The sequence below is a fragment of the Xenopus laevis genome, chromosome 3S (assembly GCF_017654675.1).
Source record: "Xenopus laevis strain J_2021 chromosome 3S, Xenopus_laevis_v10.1, whole genome shotgun sequence".
Taxonomy (NCBI): domain Eukaryota; kingdom Metazoa; phylum Chordata; class Amphibia; order Anura; family Pipidae; genus Xenopus; species Xenopus laevis.
Window position 1 is genome coordinate 51,211,028 of NC_054376.1, and position 21,563 is coordinate 51,232,590.

Consider the following 21,563-nt stretch of genomic DNA (forward strand, 5'->3'; position numbering starts at 1 on the left):
TTAACAGTCGACGTTTATTGTTGTGATTCCTTCATAATGTAGACAGCAACACAACCTTTTCTGCTTACCTCTCCCTAACAAAAACTGCTGTCCCTTCCTCTATCACTGCTATCATGGCCACCCTATTTCCTTTTCCTGTTTTCTTTTATTCACTTTTCATTACCAACAACTTTCACAGTTCAACTTAGGAAGCACGGCACCATAGTGGACAAACTAATTATATATTAACTATTTAATAATTCACATTTTGCCTTCTTACAAGCTCATAAGTGGATTATAGATGTTTCACATCATTACTGTATCAGCAAGTCATTATCCCATTAATAAATAGAATAGTAAATAAGTGTTCACACTTAAATCTGGACTTCCAAGAATATCTAAGAATGCAAATAGCTGTTCTTCTTAAATCTCTCTTATCTAAGAATGCAAATAGCTGTTCTTCTTAAATCTCTCTTATCTAGCCTTTAGTCTGAGCAGCCCTAGGGGGCAGCCCCAGAGTTTGTGAACTACGAGTATAATGTGAGATGAGTGAAGAACATTTTCTAAAGCTATCATCATCTGACAAAATCATTCCTTTTTGCAGAGAATGTGATCTCTAAATTCAAGCAGAGATGGATGTGGGAGTCAGTTATTGACTTTATTCACTTGGGCTCAAAGTATTGCTGTAAAAAGGAAATCTGTGCATAGATGACTTTTGATTTCATTGTTGCTGCTCTGCTCTGCCCTTATAGTGCTAAACTGTGGAACACAAACCCCTCCAGCTGGTGTTAACTGTGATTCCCACTGACTGTCAGAAAAAAAAAAATGTTTAGCTGTGAAATATATTGGAATTCAATGATTGGTTCAGGATTTATCTTACATGTATGTCAGAGGAACTAGTCATGCTATATGCATGCATATTATACTCAGAGTCTAATATAGTCTAATCAGTCCAATATTATACTGTATTTTGTGGAAAGCATGGTATATTGATTGTGTGACGGTCAGCCTCTGATGTAAAGCCCCATTTCGATTTTAATTAGTACAGCACATACAACAATACTAAATTCAAGCATTAGTACAAGTGTAGTCAGAATACCCTTTTATACTTTAGTATTGAGCCTGCAATTTGATGAGGTTATTAAAGTGTAAATGCAATGATAAGAACCCTATTATATCAGTTCACATCAGGTTCACTTTCAGCAGAAGTCTGCTTTTTAAAACTGATCAGTTCACTGAGTACATTTACGTAGATGCAAGGTCTTAGCCTAATATTCAATAACTTAATTTATACCAGACTGAAGAGACTTCAGTTTATCAATAGTCTATTGTAAACCTCTCTTAAGAATGTAAAGCTCTTAAATGAATATGTTCTTAGGTAAGGATTGCATTGACAACAACCTTTTCTTAATAGGGTGTCTTCTTCATTGCTGTATGTAACCAACAAGCATATATTGTGTTTCTGCGCCTTTCATATGCATTTTGTGAGATCAGCATGCATTTCTTTATTTTAATGTATTCTAAACTCAATTCTAACACATGAAAATGCAGCATTTAGTGTTAAAATTTTTAATTAAAAGGCAACTGTGCTGAAATGCAGATCCGAAAACTCATGGGTACAGCCAGGCAACATTAAATAGAAATAAATGAGCTCTTGCTCACAAAACAAATGTCAAATAAGTAAAAAAAATGACTACATAGAAGAGCCTTTAAACTAAAGAAAGTAAACTAGAAAGAAAAAAAAAATCAGACAGCTTAAATTCAAGCATCCCTGGAAGTTCATTTAATAATCTATGATTGATGTTTTAACCTATTATTTATTTGAGCTCAAAGGCATGCTAATAATTGATGTTTGCATCAGTCTAATGAGAACACCTTCAGACTTTTAGAATTCATTGTGGGACTTCAAAAATCTGCATGATGTCTGGGTCATTTCCTTATTTTAATAAGCCACAAATCCAAAAGACCTCAGAGTTCTTTCAGAGTAGATGACAATCATTTAGAAGCAGCCTTCAAAGAAGGTTTATTAAGGGACAAGAAGCACGTAGCCTGTGGATTATTATTATCCCCTTCAGGGAGAATTTGTACATGTCATCAGCTGCATCATACATAGCTGAAATTCAGAAAAACATACAGGAAAACAGATGAAAAAAGCATCTACTTTAAAAAAAACAAAAAAAAAACATTTGTACAAAAATGGTTGCTGCATGGCATATGATTCCAATACTGCTTGACAGATGAAGCCTGTGCAACCTTAACCTCATTTCCTGAAGCTGTCATATGAGTTATCTTGTGCCATGTGCACTATGTGCATAATCATAACACTTAGGACTGCATTTTTTAAATGCAACGTTGTGCATTTGTGTGAGTTCCAAAAGCAGCATTTTACTTTATTGTCTTTTGAAGCAGATTAAGTGCAAGAGAATGCAACAAGTTGTACCTTAAAAAATGTGATGAATGATGAAATGTGAACGTAATGAAATGCAACTCTGGACGCTCAAACACAACCAGGCCCATATTTCAAAGTTATGCGCCCCTAGCCAATCACACACCAGGCCTGCCGTCTCCTCCTACACTATCAGTGTGTTCCTACACACTTAACATGTGTAAAAAACAACCAATATGAGGTCTTGTACACCCCAAAAACCATTTATTGTAAGAAACAGCAGCCAGGGGATTTGAAAAACAGACCCTATTTCAGCTCCCCATTAACGTGGCAAGTGACATGCATGCCACCTCTGATTGACAGTTTAACACATCAGGTGAAAACTAGTGATGGATGAATTTATTCGCCAGGCGCGAATCCGCAGCGAATTCCCGCGATTCGCCGGTGTCTGTTTTTTTGGACGCCGTCACATTTTTCGCCAGGGAAAAAACGGACGCCGGGATCAAAAACGAGATGCCGGCGCCGCTTCATGAATTTTTCGCCATTTCGCGAATTTCCTGCGAAGAGAAACTCCCCAAATTCAGCCCATCACTAGTGAGAATGTCACTTCTGGGAGCAGTTGGAGCAGGAACTTGAGTGAGGGGATTGCTGGCTACCCAAACACTCCAAGCCAACATCTCACCAGCATCTAACTGTGAAGCGATCAGTTTTTAGCACAATTTTAAGTGCATTACTTTTATACTTTTTAACAAATAAAAGGTTTTCTCTGGCGGCGATGCACCATTCTCCTCTTAACTTTGATTTTAGAGATGCCAATAAGAGGGAATTCTACAGCAAGCAAGACTAATCTTTGAAAGGCACTGGAAGAAAATATGAGTCTGTGAGTAGGTACTCCTTCTGTACATATTGGTGAAAAAGCATGCTGTGGAGACAAAACTATAACTAATCCTCATTAGAGATGGCGCGAACTGTTCGGGTGTTCGCGCTCGCCGGAAGTTCGCGAACGTCGCGCGACGTTCGCCATTTTGGGTTCGCCATTGTTGGCGCTTTTTTTTGCCCTCTCACCCCAGACCAGCAGGTACATGGCAGCCAATCAGGAAGCTCTCCCCTGGACCACTCCCCTTCCCTATAAAAACCGAAGCCCTGCAGCGTTTTTTCACTCTGCCTGTGTGTGCTGAAGAGATAGTGTAGGGAGAGAGCTGCTGCCTGTTAGTGATTTCAGGGACAGTTGAAAGTTTGCTGGCTAGTAATCGTTTTGATACTGCTCTGTTATTGGAGGGACAGAAGTCTGCAGGGGTTTGAGGGACATTTAAGCTTAGGTAGCTTTGCTGGCTAGTAATCTACCTTCTACTGCAGTGCTCTGTATGTAGCTGCAGTGGGCAGCTGTCCTGCTTCTGATCTCATCTGCTGACTGCTGCAATAACAGTAGTCCTTGTAAGGACTGCTTTTATTTATTTTTTTGTTGTTTTACTACTACTACTACTACTACTATAAGAGCCCAGTGCTATTAGTCTAGCAGTGTTGGGGAGTGGGACTGGTGTGCTAATCTGCTGCTCCTAGTAGTTCAGCAGCACCAACTTTAATTTTTTTTTTTTTAATATTCATTTTTTTTTTTATTTTACTTTTTTTTATTTTACTACCGCTGTAGTAGTGTATAAGTTGACCTTTTAGGCATTATTTGCCCTGTAGGCATTTTTTGCCTAGTGTGTTATTCAACCAACTGCCATCTAGCTGTGTGACCTTGTTCACATTCTGTCTAAATATCCATAATATTACCGTCTCCAGAAAAAACACCGGAGTGACTTTTTTCAAGCAGCCATAATATATTTTACGTAATCCGTATCCATCGCTGTAGTAGTGTATAAATTGACCTTTTAGGCATTATTTGCCCTGTAGGCATTTTTTGCCCAGTGTGTTATTCAACCAACTGCCATCTAGCTGTGTGACCTTGTTCACATTCTGTCTAAATATCCATAATATTACCGTCTCCAGAAAAAACACCGGAGTGACTTTTTTCAAGCAGCCATAATATATTTTACGTAATCCGTATCCATCGCTGTAGTAGTGTATAAGTTGACCTTTTAGGCATTATTTGCCCTGTAGGCATTTTTTGCCCAGTGTGTTATTCAACCAACTGCCATCTAGCTGTGTGACCTTGTTCACATTCTGTCTAAATATCCATAATATTACCGTCTCCAGAAAAAACACCGGAGTGACTTTTTTCAAGCAGCCATAATATATTTTACGTAATCCGTATCCATCGCTGTATTAGTGTATAAATTGACCTTTTAGGCATTATTTGCCCTGTAGGCATTTTTTGCCCAGTGTGTTATTCAACCAACTGCCATCTAGCTGTGTGACCTTGTTCACATTCTGTCTAAATATCCATAATATTACCGTCTCCAGAAAAAACACCGGAGTGACTTTTTTCAAGCAGCCATAATATATTTTACGTAATCCGCATCCATCGCTGTATTAGTGTATAAATTGACCTTTTAGGCATTATTTGCCCTGTAGGCATTTTTTGCCCAGTGTGTTATTCAACCAACTGCCATCTAGCTGTGTGACCTTGTTCACATTCTGTCTAAATATCCATAATATTACCGTCTCCAGAAAAAACACCGGAGTGACTTTTTTCAAGCAGCCATAATATATTTTACGTAATCCGTATCCATCGCTGTAGTAGTGTATAAATTGACCTTTTAGGCATTATTTGCCCTGTAGGCATTTTTTGCCCAGTGTGTTATTCAACCAACTGCCATCTAGCTGTGTGACCTTGTTCACATTCTGTCTAAATATCCATAATATTACCGTCTCCAGAAAAAACACCGGAGTGACTTTTTTCAAGCAGCCATAATATATTTTACGTAATCCGTATCCATCGCTGTAGTAGTGTATAAGTTGACCTTTTAGGCATTATTTGCCCTGTAGGCATTTTTTGCCCAGTGTGTTATTCAACCAACTGCCATCTAGCTGTGTGACCTTGTTCACATTCTGTCTAAATATCCATAATATTACCGTCTCCAGAAAAAACACCGGAGTGACTTTTTTCAAGCAGCCATAATATATTTTACGTAATCCGTATCCATCGCTGTATTAGTGTATAAATTGACCTTTTAGGCATTATTTGCCCTGTAGGCATTTTTTGCCCAGTGTGTTATTCAACCAACTGCCATCTAGCTGTGTGACCTTGTTCACATTCTGTCTAAATATCCATAATATTACCGTCTCCAGAAAAAACACCGGAGTGACTTTTTTCAAGCAGCCATAATATATTTTACGTAATCCGCATCCATCGCTGTATTAGTGTATAAATTGACCTTTTAGGCATTATTTGCCCTGTAGGCATTTTTTGCCCAGTGTGTTATTCAACCAACTGCCATCTAGCTGTGTGACCTTGTTCACATTCTGTCTAAATATCCATAATATTACCGTCTCCAGAAAAAACACCGGAGTGACTTTTTTCAAGCAGCCATAATATATTTTACGTAATCCGTATCCATCGCTGTATTAGTGTATAAATTGACCTTTTAGGCATTATTTGCCCTGTAGGCATTTTTTGCCCAGTGTGTTATTCAACCAACTGCCATCTAGCTGTGTGACCTTGTTCACATTCTGTCTAAATATCCATAATATTACCGTCTCCAGAAAAAACACCGGAGTGACTTTTTTCAAGCAGCATTCATATATTTTACGTAATCCGTATCCACCGCTGTAGTAGTGTATACGTTGACCTTGTAGGCATTATTTGCACAGTGTTTTCTTCAAACCGCCATCTAGCTGTGTGAGCTTGTTCACATTTTGTCTAAATATTGATAATATTATCGTCTCTAGAAAAACCACTTGAGTTACTTTTTTTCAAGCAGCATTCATATATTTTACGTAATCCGTATCCACCACTGTAGTAGTGTATACGTTGACCTTGTAGGCATTATTTGCACACTGTTTTCTTCAAACTGCCATCTAGCTGTGTGTATTATCGTTTCCAGAAAAACCAACTGAGTTTTTGTTGTTGTTGTTTTTTTAAAAATAATGCCAGGCAAAGGCAGGCCGCCACGCAGAGGCCGTGCTAGGGGCCGTGCTGCTATGCAATCCTGTGGCCCTAGCAAATTGCCCAGTTTTAAAAAGCCAATGACCCTGAACTCCCAAAATGCTGAAGAGGTAGTTGACTGGCTTACACAGCACACCCCATCCTCTACCGTTTCTAACTTTACCACAACATCCTCCTCATCCTCCACTGCTATGGCCACCCCACGTAACACTTCCTCCACCACCGGTGCCCCTTCTTCACTGGAGTCAGAGGAGTTATTTTCCCATGAGTTTCTTGAACTGAGTAATGCGCAACCATTATTGCCAGAAGAAGATGAAGGAGATGAGGACGTTACACCAGATTTAATTCTGGCAGAGAACACGATAGAGATGGACATAATGAGTGATGAGGAGGAGGTCCCCGCTGCTGCTTCCTTCTGTGATGTGTCAGAAGAAATTGATGCATCTGAGGAGAATGATGATGAGGAGATTGATGTTTTGTGGCTGCCTAGTAGAAGAGAGCAAGAGGAGGGTAGTTCAGATGGAGAGACGGAGAGTCAGAGAGGCAGTAGGAGAATAAGACTTAGAAGAAGCAGGGAGGACAGCCCGCAGGGATCAGTAGGGCAACAACATGTATCGGCACCTGTGTTTCAGCCGGCCAACGCACCCGCCATTGCCGCCAATGCCGCCAACTTCTACTGTTACCGCCAGATCGCACACTTCCAAAAAGTCAGCAGTGTGGGATTTTTTTAATGTGTGTGCCTCTGACAAAAGCATTGTAATTTGCAATGAGTGCAGTCAGAAACTGAGCCTTGGTAAGCCCAACAGCCACATAGGTACAACTTCTATGCGAAGGCACATGAGCGGCAAGCACAAAGCACTTTGGGAGCAACACCTCAAAGGCAACAGGCAAACTAAAAGCCACACTCCTTCTGGTCCAGCATCTTACTGCTCTACCTCTGCTCTCCTTGACCCGTCTGAACCACCCTCCACTCCGCCTTCCACCTTGACCACCTGTTCCCATTCCCAGTCATCTGCCACCAGCCAAGTTTCTGTGAAGGCCATGTTTGAGCGTAAGAAGCCAATGTCTGACTGTCACCCCCTTGCCCGGCGTCTGACAGCTGGCTTGTCTGCACTCTTAGCCCGCCAGCTTTTACCATACCAGCTGGTGGACTCTGAGGCCTTCCGCAAATTTGTAGCAATTGGGACACCGCAGTGGAAGGTACCCAGCCGCAATTTTTTTTCTAAAAAGGGAATACCACACCTGTACCAACATGTGCAGAGCCAAGTTACCGCATCTCTGTCACTTAGTGTTGGGCCAAAGGTCCATATGACTACTGACGCATGGTCCTCCAAGCATGGTCAGGGCAGGTATGTCACCTACACTGCCCACTGGGTGAACTTGGTAATGGCTGGGAAGCAGGGAATGGGTAGCTCAACAACAACAGTGGAGTTGGTGTCACCGCCACGGATTGCACGCGGTTCTGCCACCACCTCTACTCCTCCATCGCTCTCTACCTCGTCTTCTTCCTCTTCTTCTTCTTACTCTGCTGCTGGGTCCTCCTTCTCCTCCTCCACACCTGTGCACCCCCAGCTCCCCCTAGGCTATTCGACGTGCCAGGTACGCCGTTGTCACGCTGTCTTGGGGATGACGTGCCTGGAAAGCAAAAACCATACCGGATCTGTACTCCTGTCATCTCTGCAGTCACAGGCCGATCGGTGGCTGACCCCACACCAACTGCAGATCGGAAAAGTGGTGTGTGACAATGGAAGCAATCTGTTGGCAGCGTTGAGACTGGGCAATTTAACACATGTGCCCTGCATGGCACATGTGTTAAATTTAATAGTCCAACGTTTTGTCTCCAAGTACCCAGGATTCCAGGACGTTCTCACCCAGTCCAGAAAGGTGTCGGCCCATTTCAGACGTTCCTACACAGCCATGGCACGCCTTGCTGACATTCAGCAGCGCTACAACATGCCAGTCAGGCGTTTGATTTCTGACAGCCAGACTCGCTGGAATTCAACGCTCCTTATGTTGGAACGTCTGCTGCAACAACAAAGGGCCGTCAACGAGTACCTTTTTGAACTGGGTGGTAGGACTGGATCTGCAGAGCTGGGGATTTTTTTCCCCCGTTACTGGGTGCTTATGCGCGATGCCTGCAGGCTCATGCGACCTTTTGAAGAGGTGACAAATATGGTCAGTCGCACCGAAGGCACCATCAGCGACCTAATACCCTTCGCTTTCTTCCTGGAGCGTGCCGTGCGACGAGTGACAGATGAGGCTGTAGACCAGCGTGACGAGGAGCTGGAAGCGCGCGATTTCTGGTCGGAATCACCAGAACGAACCCAGGCACCTGCTGCAACGCAGGGAGAGGTGCCAGAAGTGGAGTCAGAGGAGGAAGGTGGCTTTGTGGAGGAGGAGGAGGAGGACCAACAGGAGCAGGCTTCCCAGGGGGCTAGTGGTGACCTTTTGGGGACCCCTGGTCTTGTACGTGGCTGGGGGGAGGAGACCGTGGATGATGCAGTCCTTGATAATGAGGAAGCGGAGATGGATAGCTCTGCATCCAACCTTGTGAGAATGGGGTCTTTCATGCTGTCATGCCTGTTGAAGGACCCCCGTATCAAGAGGCTTAAGGAGAAGGACCTGTACTGGGTCGCAACGCTACTAGACCCTCGGTACAAGCATAAAGTGTCAGAAATGTTACCAACATACCACAAGTCCGAAAAGATGCGGCATTTACAAACCAGCCTGCAAAACATGTTGTACAATGCTTTTAAGGGTGATGTCACTTCAGGAACTCATCAACATTCCAGGGGCAGAGGTGCCAGTAATCCTGCCACGAGCACACCTGCAAGGACAAAGCCTTTTGGCCAGTCTGTAACGTCAGACATGCAAATGTTTTTCTGTCCAAGGCAGCGCCACAACCCTTCTGGATCCACCCTCAAAGAACGCCTCGACCGGCAGGTAGCGGACTACCTGGCATTAACTGCAGATATCGACACTCTGAGGAGCGATGAACCCCTGGACTACTGGGTGTGCAGGCTTGATCTGTGGCCAGAGCTGTCACAATTTGCCATGAACCTCTTGTCTTGCCCAGCCTCAAGTGTGCTCTCAGAAAGGACCTTCAGTGCAGCAGGAGGGATTGTAACTGAGAAGAGAACTCGCCTAGGTCACAAAAGTGTCGATTACCTGACCTTTATTAAAATGAATGAGGGGTGGATCTCGGAGGGTTACTGCACGCCGGAAGACTTGTTCTGACTTCTATGCAGCTGTCCTTCTCTTCAAGCCTCATGACTCCACACACAGCTGTCCTTTAGCGTCCTCCTCCCTCCGCCACCGTTACAAACTAGGGTGCAAACCCTACTGGTTTAATTTTTTCTGGCCTCTGTGCTTCAGTGGCTGCAACCAAAAAAACTGGGCAAACAATGTCTACAAGGTCAACGTATGGCAAAAAATGACTATTTTCAGCATTTATATGGCATATTTTTTCTGGCAACTGTGCTTCAGTGGCTGCGTCCAAAAAAATGCATATTTTCTGCATTTATATGGCATAATTTTTCTGGCCTCTGTGCTTCAGTGGCTGCAACCAAAAAAATGCATATTTTCAGCATTTATATGGCATAATTTTTCTGGCCTCTGTGCTTCAGTGGCTGCAACCAAAAAAATTTATATTTTCAGCATTTATATGGCATAATTTTTCTGGCCTCTGTGCTTCAGTGGCTGCAACCAAAAAAATTTATATTTTCAGCATTTATATGGCATAATTTTTCTGGCAACTGTGCTTCAGTGGCTGCGACCAAAAAAATGCATATTTTCTGCATTTATATGGCATAATTTTTCTGGCCTCTGTGCTTCAGTGGCTGCAACCAAAAAAATGCATATTTTCAGCATTTATATGGCATAATTTTTCTGGCCTCTGTGCTTCAGTGGCTGCAACCAAAAAAATTTATATTTTCAGCATTTATATGGCATAATTTTTCTGGCCTCTTTGCTTCAGTGGCTGCAACCAAAAAAATTTATATTTTCAGCATTTATATGGCATAATTTTTCTGGCAACTGTGCTTCAGTGGCTGCGACCAAAAAAATGACTATTTTCAGCATTTATATGGCATATTTTTTCTGGCCTCTGTGCTTCAGTGGCTGCGGCCAAAAAAACTGGGCAAACAATGCCTACAAGGTCAACGACGTTGACCTTGTAGGCATTGTTTGCCCAGTTTTTTTGGCCGCAGCCACTGAAGCACAGAGGCCAGAAAAAATATGCCATATAAATGCTGAAAATAGTCATTTTTTGCCATACGTTGACTCAACGTATATGGCAAAAAATTACTATTTTCAGCATTTATATGGCATATTTTTTCTGGCAACTGTGCTTCAGTGGCTGCGACCAAAAAAACTGGGCAAACAATGCCTACAAGGTCAACGTATGGCAAAAAATGACTATTTTCAGCATTTATATGGCATATTTTTTCTGGCAACTGTGCTTCAGTGGCTGCGTCCAAAAAAACTGGGCAAACAATGCCTACAAGGTCAACGTATGTAAGTTGTTTAAAGAGAACAGTAGATTACTAGCCAGCAAAGCTACCTAAGCTAAAATGTCCCTCAAATCCCTGCAGACTTCTGTCCCTCCAATACAGAGCAGTATCAAGCAGATTACTAGCCAGCAAACTTACTATCATCTGTCCCTGAAATCACTAACAGCTCTCCCCCTACACTATCTCTTCCAAGCACACACAGGCAGAATTTTCAGATACATTTTTGCCCTTGATCCCCCTCTGGCATGCCACTGTCCAGGTCGTTGCACCCTTTAAACAACTTTAAAATCATTTTTCTGGCCAGAAATGTCTTTTTTAGATGTTAAAGTTCGCCTTCCCATTGAAGTCTATGGGGTTCGCGAACCGTTCGCGAACCGCTCGCATTTTTGCGCAAGTTCGCGAATATGTTCGCGAACTTTTTTTCCGACGTTCGCTACATCCCTAATCCTCATACACCCATGTTCATGGTCTGTGTACACTTCACAAGTGGTGATTGAGTTTAAATGTAAATACTTCACTTCTTCACCAGCCTTAGGGAGCTGATCATTATTGTTTGGTTTGAGTTTCATTGAATTTTTATTTTTTAATAAAAATGAGAAAAAATAGGTTTTAATAAATACCCCATCTACATAATCACTATCTTTTTAGCAGCACAAACATAAATTATCCCTATGAATTGGACTTCTGTATTCTTTTTTTGCTATAGAAGGAATATGAACACATCACGCCTTGCAAACAGCTTTAACAAATCCCCCTTCCACAACCGATTTACTTCCTTCTTTGTGTATGCGGGCAGGAGCAGTGGATATGGTGGCGGGTGGGAGGTGCAGGAAGAGCCGTATAGGTGCACACCGGACCCTTCTGAAGATATTTCTTTGCAGGGTGGGGGGCACAGCGTTGTTACACCTCTGATAGGAACAATACACAACTGGCTGTTTTGTTTTAGTAGATGTAGAGGGATTTCCTAACTTAAGTAATACAGTTTATCATGATTTACTATTGTCTTTCTATTCTATTCTTATATAGTAATCATTTTCAACAAATCGGGAGGAAAAAATACTAAATATAAATTTCACATGGAAATTGTATTAAAAGTCAAATTAGACATAGGTAAGGATTTATGTTAACAAAGACAGACATACTTCCTTTCAGAACGTATTAAGAATGGCTGAACTGTTAAGAGCATATATAAATTGCACAGCTCATGATGCCTAATTATTATTACCTGTCACCACTTCTCGGGATTCCTGATTGTTGCAAGAACAATATCTTTATTGTACAACAGAGAATCATAAAATTTAAATTATTACTTTGGCTTCTCCACTTCAGAAGGATAATTATGATATGTTTCAAGCTACTTTTATGTGCTGTTGAAGAGAATGACAATGTATGACAGGGAATAGACTGCAGACACTGAGCTGTCTGCCAGCAATATGTAAGCACCTAAACATGTAGATAGATACACAGCTCAGATGTATCTCTCCCCATAATTATAATCCAGCAAAACAATCAAACTAAAACAAATTACAGAAAAATTATACTTGGACAGTTATAAGCATTCTATAAAGGAATTACTAAAGAGGCTATTTGTAATAGGGTAAGGAGTTCTAAAAAATGATTTATTAGTTTCCATTTTAGTAATGTCAAGATAATGACAAAGAAAAAGCAACTTTACAACAGTTCTGCTACTATTAGCAGATTGTGCCCCAGAAAACAATATAAAACATTTAACAGCTGAAAGCATATCCACTGAGAACATACTATGTTTAGGGTTTGCCCTCTACTGGGGTAAGTTATAAGAGAGGATCCACTATTAGATGGCAATAAAGGCTGGTCAAAAATTCACTGTTTGGGTAAGGGGTTAGGGTAGATACCTTTTAGGCAAGGTGGTTGTAAAAGTTAATTTCTTTGTAGGAAGGGAGCCTAATTATAGGGAAGAGGGTGAATAATTGTGGACACATCTGGAAGGGAGCCTTATGGAAAGGAGAGTATGTAAATGTGTCTGGCACTTATAGTTAAGGTTGCACTGTTGGGGGAGATAGAGGGGGTAAAAGCATGTTCTGCCCAAGGGTATAATTAGAAATCATGTACAGCTTTTGAAAATAAAGGGAATGGGTTACACCACTGGGCAGAGGGTGGGAGGCAAGAAGATGCACTGCTATGTAGGTGCAGGATAAAGAAGATGCCCAGAAACAATAGAGAGTGAGGATGCATTGCTGATGGTGGTTAGTTATGGTGCATGTGGGGTGGGGAGATGGGAGGGGATGGAATTCTTTGTGTGCATTGTTTTGGTTAGGTGAAATGAAGTGTAGGATAAATTGCAACTACTTCTATAGAAATATGTTTATGGCTGGGAGAAAATGGACACAAGAGCATACACAATTGTTACGGCTTGTAGAGGTTAGGCCAAAAACACCAGAGACCAATGTGGATTGAAGTATCAATTCTAGCTGGTGGAAGTAGATGCAGTAATAAGAACTGGTACCATGGTACAATAAACAAACACTACTCAGTGGGCAAATGATTTATAATTGGGACCAGGCGCAGGATAAAGTAGAGCTATGGATGGTGACACTGCAAAGGTGGGGCTAGTCTGAACTAACCAGTATCACATACCTGCTGTCCTGTGAGTGGGCAAAGATGAACAAGTAGTGCAGAAAGGAGTCAATGTGGGGTGGAGATAGAATCTGCATGGAGAATGAAATGTGGGGTAGGCAAGTTATGAAAGTATAAATCAGGGCCGGACTGGCATTAAAAAGCAGCCCGGGCAAAAAAATCAAAGCAGCCCACATGTAAACATGCATTGGTCTTGTACTCATCCACTCATATATTGGGGTAAAACTGCAAAAAATTATGTGCATAAAGAGCTGCCTTTCTCACACACTTAAGTTTAATTAAGTGTAATTAATGTAAAGTATGTTAAAGATTCTACAGCCTTGAGCCTTTATATGGTCACGGAAACCCCTCAGTGACTTCTAATATCCTTATCATTTACTGTAGGGGGTACATTATCCCTTATAATACATCAGCGATACTCAGAGTTCCCTGTATAACGCAGCCTGCAGCCTTGTGCCTTTATATGGTCACAGAACAACCCCTCAGTGACTTCTAATATCCTTATCATTTACAGTAGGGGGTACATTATCCCTTATAATGCATCAGCGATACTCAGAGTTCCCTGTATAACACAGCCTGCAGCCTTGTGCCTTTATATGGTCACAGAACAACCCCTCAGTGACTTCTAATATCCTTATCATTTACAGTAGGGGGTACATTATCCCTTATAATACATGAGTGATACTCAGAGTTCCCTGTATAACTCAGCCTGCAGCCTTGTGCCTTTATATGGTCACAGAACCCTCAGTGACTTCTAATATCCTTATCATTTACAGTAGGGGGTACATTATCCCTTATAATACATGAGTGATACTCAGAGTTCCCTGTATAACTCAGCCTGTAGCCCTGTGTTTCTATATGGTACACTGTAGTAGTTAAGTACATATTCTCAGCATCCAAAAGGGCACTCAGAATAATAAAAACAGCAGTACTTACATATTAATGTATGTGCTAAAATGGATCAGTGCAGTTGCTTATAAAAATCAGTCAACAGTTTGAAAATTAAAGTGAAGGTCTAAGTGGCTGTTATGGGGAACTGCTCCGGAGCAATTTAGCATTATTTAGTAAATCACCCCCAGTTTATTTATTAAAGGCAAGATGCCAAAGACAATTCCAACAATAAGGTACAGTATGTCCATAATTCCATAGAGAATAATTCATGAGTAATCATACAGAATAATTCATTAAAAAATCAACTGGTCATTATTCATTATTTGTGGTTTTTCAGTTATATATTTTTTTGTTCAGCAGCTGGTTGCTAGGGTCTTATTTACCCTAGAAACCAGGCAGTGGCTTGAAAGTTGCTATAGGATTTTTAAAGGCATATTTATCAAAGGGTGAACTTACGAATCCCATAGAAATGAATCGAGAGAGGCGGAATTTCACACTAGTGGACTGTGGTGATCTCTAACTTCACTCTTTGATAAATATACCCCTATGAATAGCAATACATGAGTTACTTAATAACAATTCATTTGTAGCCTTTCAGAGCAATAGTAAGTGACCACCATTTGAATGCAGAAATAGGTAGCAAATAATTAAAAATAAAACATGAAGACCAATTGCAAAGTTGCTATAAATAGGACATTCTATAACACACTCCACCAAAACTGTGCAGCCTCCATGTCACACTTATGACTACAACATTAGGCTAATATCATGTTTATCACAGCTTCTTCCTGATAATAAAACCGAGCTCCCAACCTCTCCGTCTAAATTACAGTCAAACCATAATTTTACATATCTGCTTTACATTTTCTTTTTTTGCTTTTTTCTGTTCCACTGGAAAATGAAAAATCAAGCTTTGTCTGTATGGCAAAAGCTGTGGCCACAACACAAGTGAACAGTATAATTCAATGCACCCCCTACCCACCAAATAATTTGAAATACTGGTCACTTGAGAGACTTTGCTGCTGTTTTTTCAGACTGCTGAGACACTGCTGGCCCACTCTCCAATCCACAGGCCCACTTTCAGCACCAGCTCTGCTTTGCCCCAGAAATAAATACCTCTCACCAGCTTCCCAGAAGAATAATTCAGCTCTCCTGTTTGTTTGTAAAGAAAGCAGCCTGTCGTGACATCACACAGGTGTCCTGTCCACTAATTCAAAGTTTCTGCAGTCCTCCTCCCTCTCTCTCTCTGCTCTGTTACATTACACTGCTATATGGAGGTGGGAGGAGGCTGCAAACTTGAGCGTCTTGCTGCCATTCCAGAGAGTGGGGGAGGAACACGGAGACAGAGCAGAGGGATGATTACATGAAGCAGACGCTGCTCACGGATTAGTAAACTAATTAGGTGGCCGCGCTGGACAGATCAGGTACTGACGCTGGCGGCTTTGATTAATAGCATAGTGAAGCAGTGCGCCCCCGCATCTTGTCAGACAGCGAGCGGCCCACTAAAACACACAACAGAGCAGCCCCTCGGGCAAATGCCCGAGTAGACAGATTATCAGTCCGGGCCTGGTATAAATATACCAGCAAGAGTGATAGCCTGACAATGATGGGGTTAATCTGCTGGTTGAAACTCCTTTACTGGCTTCAAGATGATATTATAAGTGGTTTTAAGTATCATGATGTGTAAAACATTGGCGTCAGTGATGTTGCCCATAGCAACCAATCATTTTTGTTTTCAAACTTGCAGATGACTCTTGAAATTATCCAATTGCTGATTGGTTGCTAAAGACAACATCCTAGGTGATGTTTTTCTCAGCATGATAAAAGGGCCCCCAAGCGATCAGATGTAGGAGCGAGCAAGGAGGGAGGAGTGAAAGTGCTTTGATGAGACTATCAATAATAATAATAATAATAATAATAATAATAAAAATCTGTTGGAAAATAGCTACTGTAATCTGTAACTGGTAAATCTATATCATGAATACATTTCACCATTGTGCAAGGGTAAGTTAAATATATGCAGCACCAGAATTAGGCAAATGTTAAAGTTCTCAAGCTTTAAATAACCTAGTATAGCATTTCCAATACAAACAGCTTGTTTTCTAAAGGAATTCCTTTTGAGTTCCCCACTGGTTGGAGAGGATGATGGCAGACTTACAAGCTCAAAAAAACATTTAAGGAAGAAGTATAATCTATCATTTACAGTATTATAGATAAGCAGGAAAGAAATACACATTTCTTTTTACCAATAATAATATTTGCTTTCACAATTTGTCACCCACATGGGGTGTATCTAGATCTAAGACACGCTCTCTGGATCTCTGCCAATGAGAATTCTGTCACCAGAGCTCAGAAAAATAGTAGCCAATAAAGAACGTAGCATATACAGTAGCATGTATAATTGACATATGGACTGCTGGCAAAGAGCTCTGAGTTAGTTCTAAATGTGTTTAGTTGTCATTTGCAGCGTTTGGACTCAGGGGGGTCTGAGCTCAACTCCCATTGACAGCTCCTGTGTTTCCTTTATAACTGAGAAGTCTTTCTGTAAAGAGACATAATCCCCTTGTACCACAAACAACACATTTCGATTTCAAGATCTTTAGGGCAGGGACTCATTGTGAAATAGATATTCTACATACATTCCTGCATATAGTTTGTCGTCTTTTATAAAAGTAATTTAAAACCTTTCTCTATTCATGCAATAGTAACTTTTCATTGATACTTCTCACACAGTAAATATACATACATACACAGTTGTTCCTGAAGGTGCTTAACAAGAATAAAGCTTTTTCAAATGCAAATTTGACAAAAACCTTATTATGCTAGAATTTTACTTGCTTTTGAGCCCAGCAGTAATCCAAACAGAACTTTTGAATTTGCATTACATTAGTTAACCCTATTTATTCATCTTTTTCTATATACTCTATAGAGTAATCCATATGGAAAGTACTTGATCTTGTCCCTAGGCTTTGATTGTAATTGACGTAAACAACTGAACAATCCAATATTTGTATGCTAAAAAAAAACAACAACCCAATTTTCACTGAACTTGGTGCTTCTCAGCAAGTTGACAAAGTGCTGGACAGATCTTCAGGTCAAGTATATAAAATTCTAGTGTAATGTTACTATGAATATTTAAGAAAATCTAAAAAAACTTATGGGTCTTAAATCAGTTCCATAAACTATAGTTGTGATATATATATATATATATATATATATATATATATATATATATATATATATATATATATATATATATATATATATATATATATATATATATATATATATTATATTACATTATATATCACAACTGTAGTTTATGGAATTAATTATCTTTTCTAACAATTTTTTACAGGAACTGGACCCCTTATCCAGCATTCTGACTATAATTCTCGAAAAACAAGGAATCAACAGGGCCTGCAGTTTATTTCAAGCTTAAGCAAAATCCACTCCAAAGCCAGATTGTGAGCAATTTGAGTGTGTTTCATGCCTTGCCTCACCATTTCCATACAAATTTAATTTGACCATGTAGGGTCAGGCCACACGAGTAGATTTGGGGAGATTAGTCGCCCCAGCGACAAATCTCCTCTTCTTCGATGCAACAATCTCCCCGAACTGCCTTCCCCATGCCCTTCCCCGGTTAAAATGAAAATCGCCTGGGGGAAGGCACATGCGGTGCTTCCTTTTCCAAAGTCGCCCGAAGTTTTCTCGTGAAGCGATGGGGCAACTAATCTCCCCAAATCTGCTTGTGTGGCCTGCCCCTAAGAATAACAGTTGCAACTATGATGAGAAAATATATATAAATACAGTGGCCTTACAAGCGATTCAAGGTTGATAGAAGGGTAGGGTAAATGATAAAATAATTAGTAAATGAAAAAATATGACAGAAAACTCAAAATAGACGACACTTCTGGACAGTTTAATAATAGTGATGGGCGAATTTGTGCGAAAAATTCACGAAACGGCGCCGGCGTCTTTTTCTTGATGCCGGCGCCCGTTTTTGACGCGAATTTTCGAAGGCGTTTCGCGAATTTATTCGCTGGCGGCAAATCGCGCAAATTCGCCGCGAATTCATGCCTGGCGAATAAATTTGCCCATCGCTATTTAATAAGGCAGGTTGCTTTTCGGGATCAAATCCCTTAATCATAGGTTGGGATTTGATCCCGCAACGCGTTAGGTTTTTTCAGCAGCCTGCCTTATAAAATTGTCCAGAAGTGCCATCTATTTTGAGTTTTCTGTCATTGAATATATTGGGGACGCTGGAGACTGAGCACCTGGCAGGGGGAGGAACTCTTATTTTTTGTTTTTAAATGAAAAAATAGCTAATTTCAAAGCTTCATTAGTGGTGTTGTTCCTGTATACAAATTTGCAGTAGGTTTTTGGTGATGTGGATGCCCCCTAAATACCTGGCTCGGTATCACAATACACAGAAGAAAGATAAATAGGAGCTGCACACACATTCAAGTTACATTATAAAGGTGCTTCACCAATTTATTTGGCCAAAGTGTTTCATGTCCACCCAAAATGTTATCTCTGTTTTTTTACAAAGAGAGAAACAAAAAGTTAGCATTTCAGATGGACAAGCTTCCCTTCAGTCAGACAAAAATCCTTATTTCCACCCATAAAGTTCTGTTGTTAGTTGTAACATTTTTCCCAACCTTCACTCTCTATCTAAATTTGCCTTATAACCATCTTGATTCAGAGCTTGCCTTGAATGGTTATGGGCACATTTCAAAATGTTATGCAGAAGGTTTTATTGTGAATAGGAAGGAGCAAAGCCAAAGCAGATACAATTGAAAAAGTGCATTTATTCACTGAACATGTTTCGAGTTTAAAAACCCTTCATCAAGCGGCTCCTTCCTATTCATGCTAATGTTTTACTAAGGAGTGAGCGTCTGGTCGGTACGTGGAAGGGTATAGTTTGTATATGGAAATCAACTGATGTTATGCAGAATGTTTTACCAAATGCTGTTATCCTTTCTGACATCCTATATGGTATTTATATTATAATTGCTTACCTTTTATATGCTTTATTTGTTGTGGTGCAATGCCATAGCTGGGAACATGTAATACATATTTTAATTATACCATAAACTCTGGTTTTGCTTTAATTTAATGTCAAAATCCTCAGTATACATTTTTTCATCTTATTTCTCTATCCATGTTTCCCGGACACTTCTTTTTTTGTTGTTGTTTTTTTTCATTCTTACATCCCCATTATACCTGGCAGTAAGGTTAATCTATGAAAAAGTAACAAATAATGCAATCCTGCACATACTTTTGCAGCCACTCTTTAGTGACACCTATAGATTATTGGAAGATGTTTTAGAATGAAAATCATTAACTGAATACACTCAGTACTGCTTTCGTATATACAGAGCATATTAATGTATTTTAATAAACCTGTAAAGAAATGACTTTTTAAAAACCAACACGGCAGTAAAACACAGTTATTGATATGCAGCTTTCCTTTTATATAGGTTACAAAGAGGCATTCAATATTGATTTAAGATGCCCCTTACAATTTGAACATAGCCTGAATTTTAAAAGGTCAGACAAATGTACTCCGCTTGCTACTCATTTGGTGCAGTCTGACCTCTCTTGTGTGCTTGCCCCCAACTCTTTTACAGATTTAATAAAAGCTTTTCCCCATGCAGAGTTCCCACACTTCTGAACAGAAAGTTCTGCAGCCTTGTGTCTGGGATACTTAAACATAAATTTAACAGCTTGTATTGAAAGAACGAAATGAAGACCTGGCGGGGAAACTGTTTCAATAGCTTTGTCTTTTCTTGATTTGAATTTATAGTCACAAAAGATAACAACATCTATATGCAAATCTCCTTAAGCTAAATGGAAATTGAAAAACTCATAAATTAGATCTTCTCAAAAACTTTATAGCTTAGTGTGAGGGCAGGAGAATCAACAAAAGAAATTCCTCAGCCAGCATATACAGAGGTATGTATGAAAAGTATTCAGTTACTTTCCAAACAAATTTGACAAATGGACTGAGCAGCAATATTCTTCTCTTATAAAGTTTGAATGATTGGAAATTACTGATAGTTGTATCAGTAGTGATGGGCGAATCTCTCCAGTTTTGCTGAAAAATTCGCGAATTTCCTACAAAATTCACAAAATGGCAAAAAATCTGAAAGTTCACAAAAAAATTGTGAAATTCTAACGTTTTCACAAAAAATAGAGCAACTCGAACGTTTTCAAGAAAAAATTGAGCAATTCGAACCTTTACACGAAAAAATCGTGAACATAGGAATCGCGGGAATTCGTCACAAATTTGTGCTAGGCGAATTTATTCGCCCATCACTACTCTTCAAGCCATACTACCAAAAAAATTAGATTGCAGGAATTAATAAAGGGAAAAAAGTTTATACAACAGAATGTTTTTAGTGAGCAAGAAGATTTGACCTGAAAATGCTTGGAAGTAGTGTCTTTATTTACATTTCCAAAAGTGCAGAGTGCAATATACAATTTCAAACGCAGTTTTTCCAATGTTTTTTTGCCCACGGTGCAGAGCTTCCCCCCACAATCCCACCATTGTTTCGCTGCGTGGGGAATTGTGTTCAATGTAAGTGTGGATAATGCATCACATCAATGCAATTGTGTTTTGATGCAAACTGTGTGCAAGTTGCGGCTAAAATATTTGTAGACTGCCTTTTGGCAAAGATCAAGTGTAGTATCTTCAGAGAACCACTTTATCCTCTGGCCAGGGGCCATGGCATTATGAAAGCCCGGGGCATTTTCCCCCTTTGGGAGGTACATGTCTCACTATGGGTCTTGCACAAGTACACTGCAATTTATGGCTTTTATTTTGCTTTTACTTCTCCGCTCAGGCCTTTTGGCTTGAGGGAAAATTTTTTTTATCTCGGCCGCCTGCCAGATCCTTACTGCACTCTAAGCACTTATTTTTAAGCACTTGTTTTTAGCACATATTTATTTCAGCACTTATTTTTTTGTGTTTTTCTATGTGTGTCTTTTCAAGGTACACAGGCTTTGGTAAGCACTCAAGTCCTTTTGGGCTCTGCTCCCAGGCCAAGGAGTTGGTGCCCCAGGGGAAGCTTTGGCGGAACCCGGGGTAAAAGGAATCTCCCTAGCCATGAGGCGAAGTAGAGTC

At 40.3% G+C, this 21,563-nt stretch overlaps 1 long non-coding RNA gene across 3 annotated transcripts in view; it reads right to left on the minus strand.

Annotated features, from left to right (window-relative positions):
• Positions 1 to 15,994, minus strand: part of LOC121402160 — a 29,850-nt gene extending 13,856 nt beyond the window's left edge. For 2 of the 3 annotated variants that reach the window (XR_005966632.1, XR_005966633.1), the window contains exon 1: positions 15,558 to 15,994. This is a non-coding gene — a long non-coding RNA (uncharacterized LOC121402160). Of the gene's footprint in view, positions 1 to 15,550 lie in introns of all 3 variants that reach the window. The other variant, XR_005966631.1, reaches the window with a different exon arrangement.
• Positions 15,995 to 21,563: the final 5,569 nt, after the last annotated feature.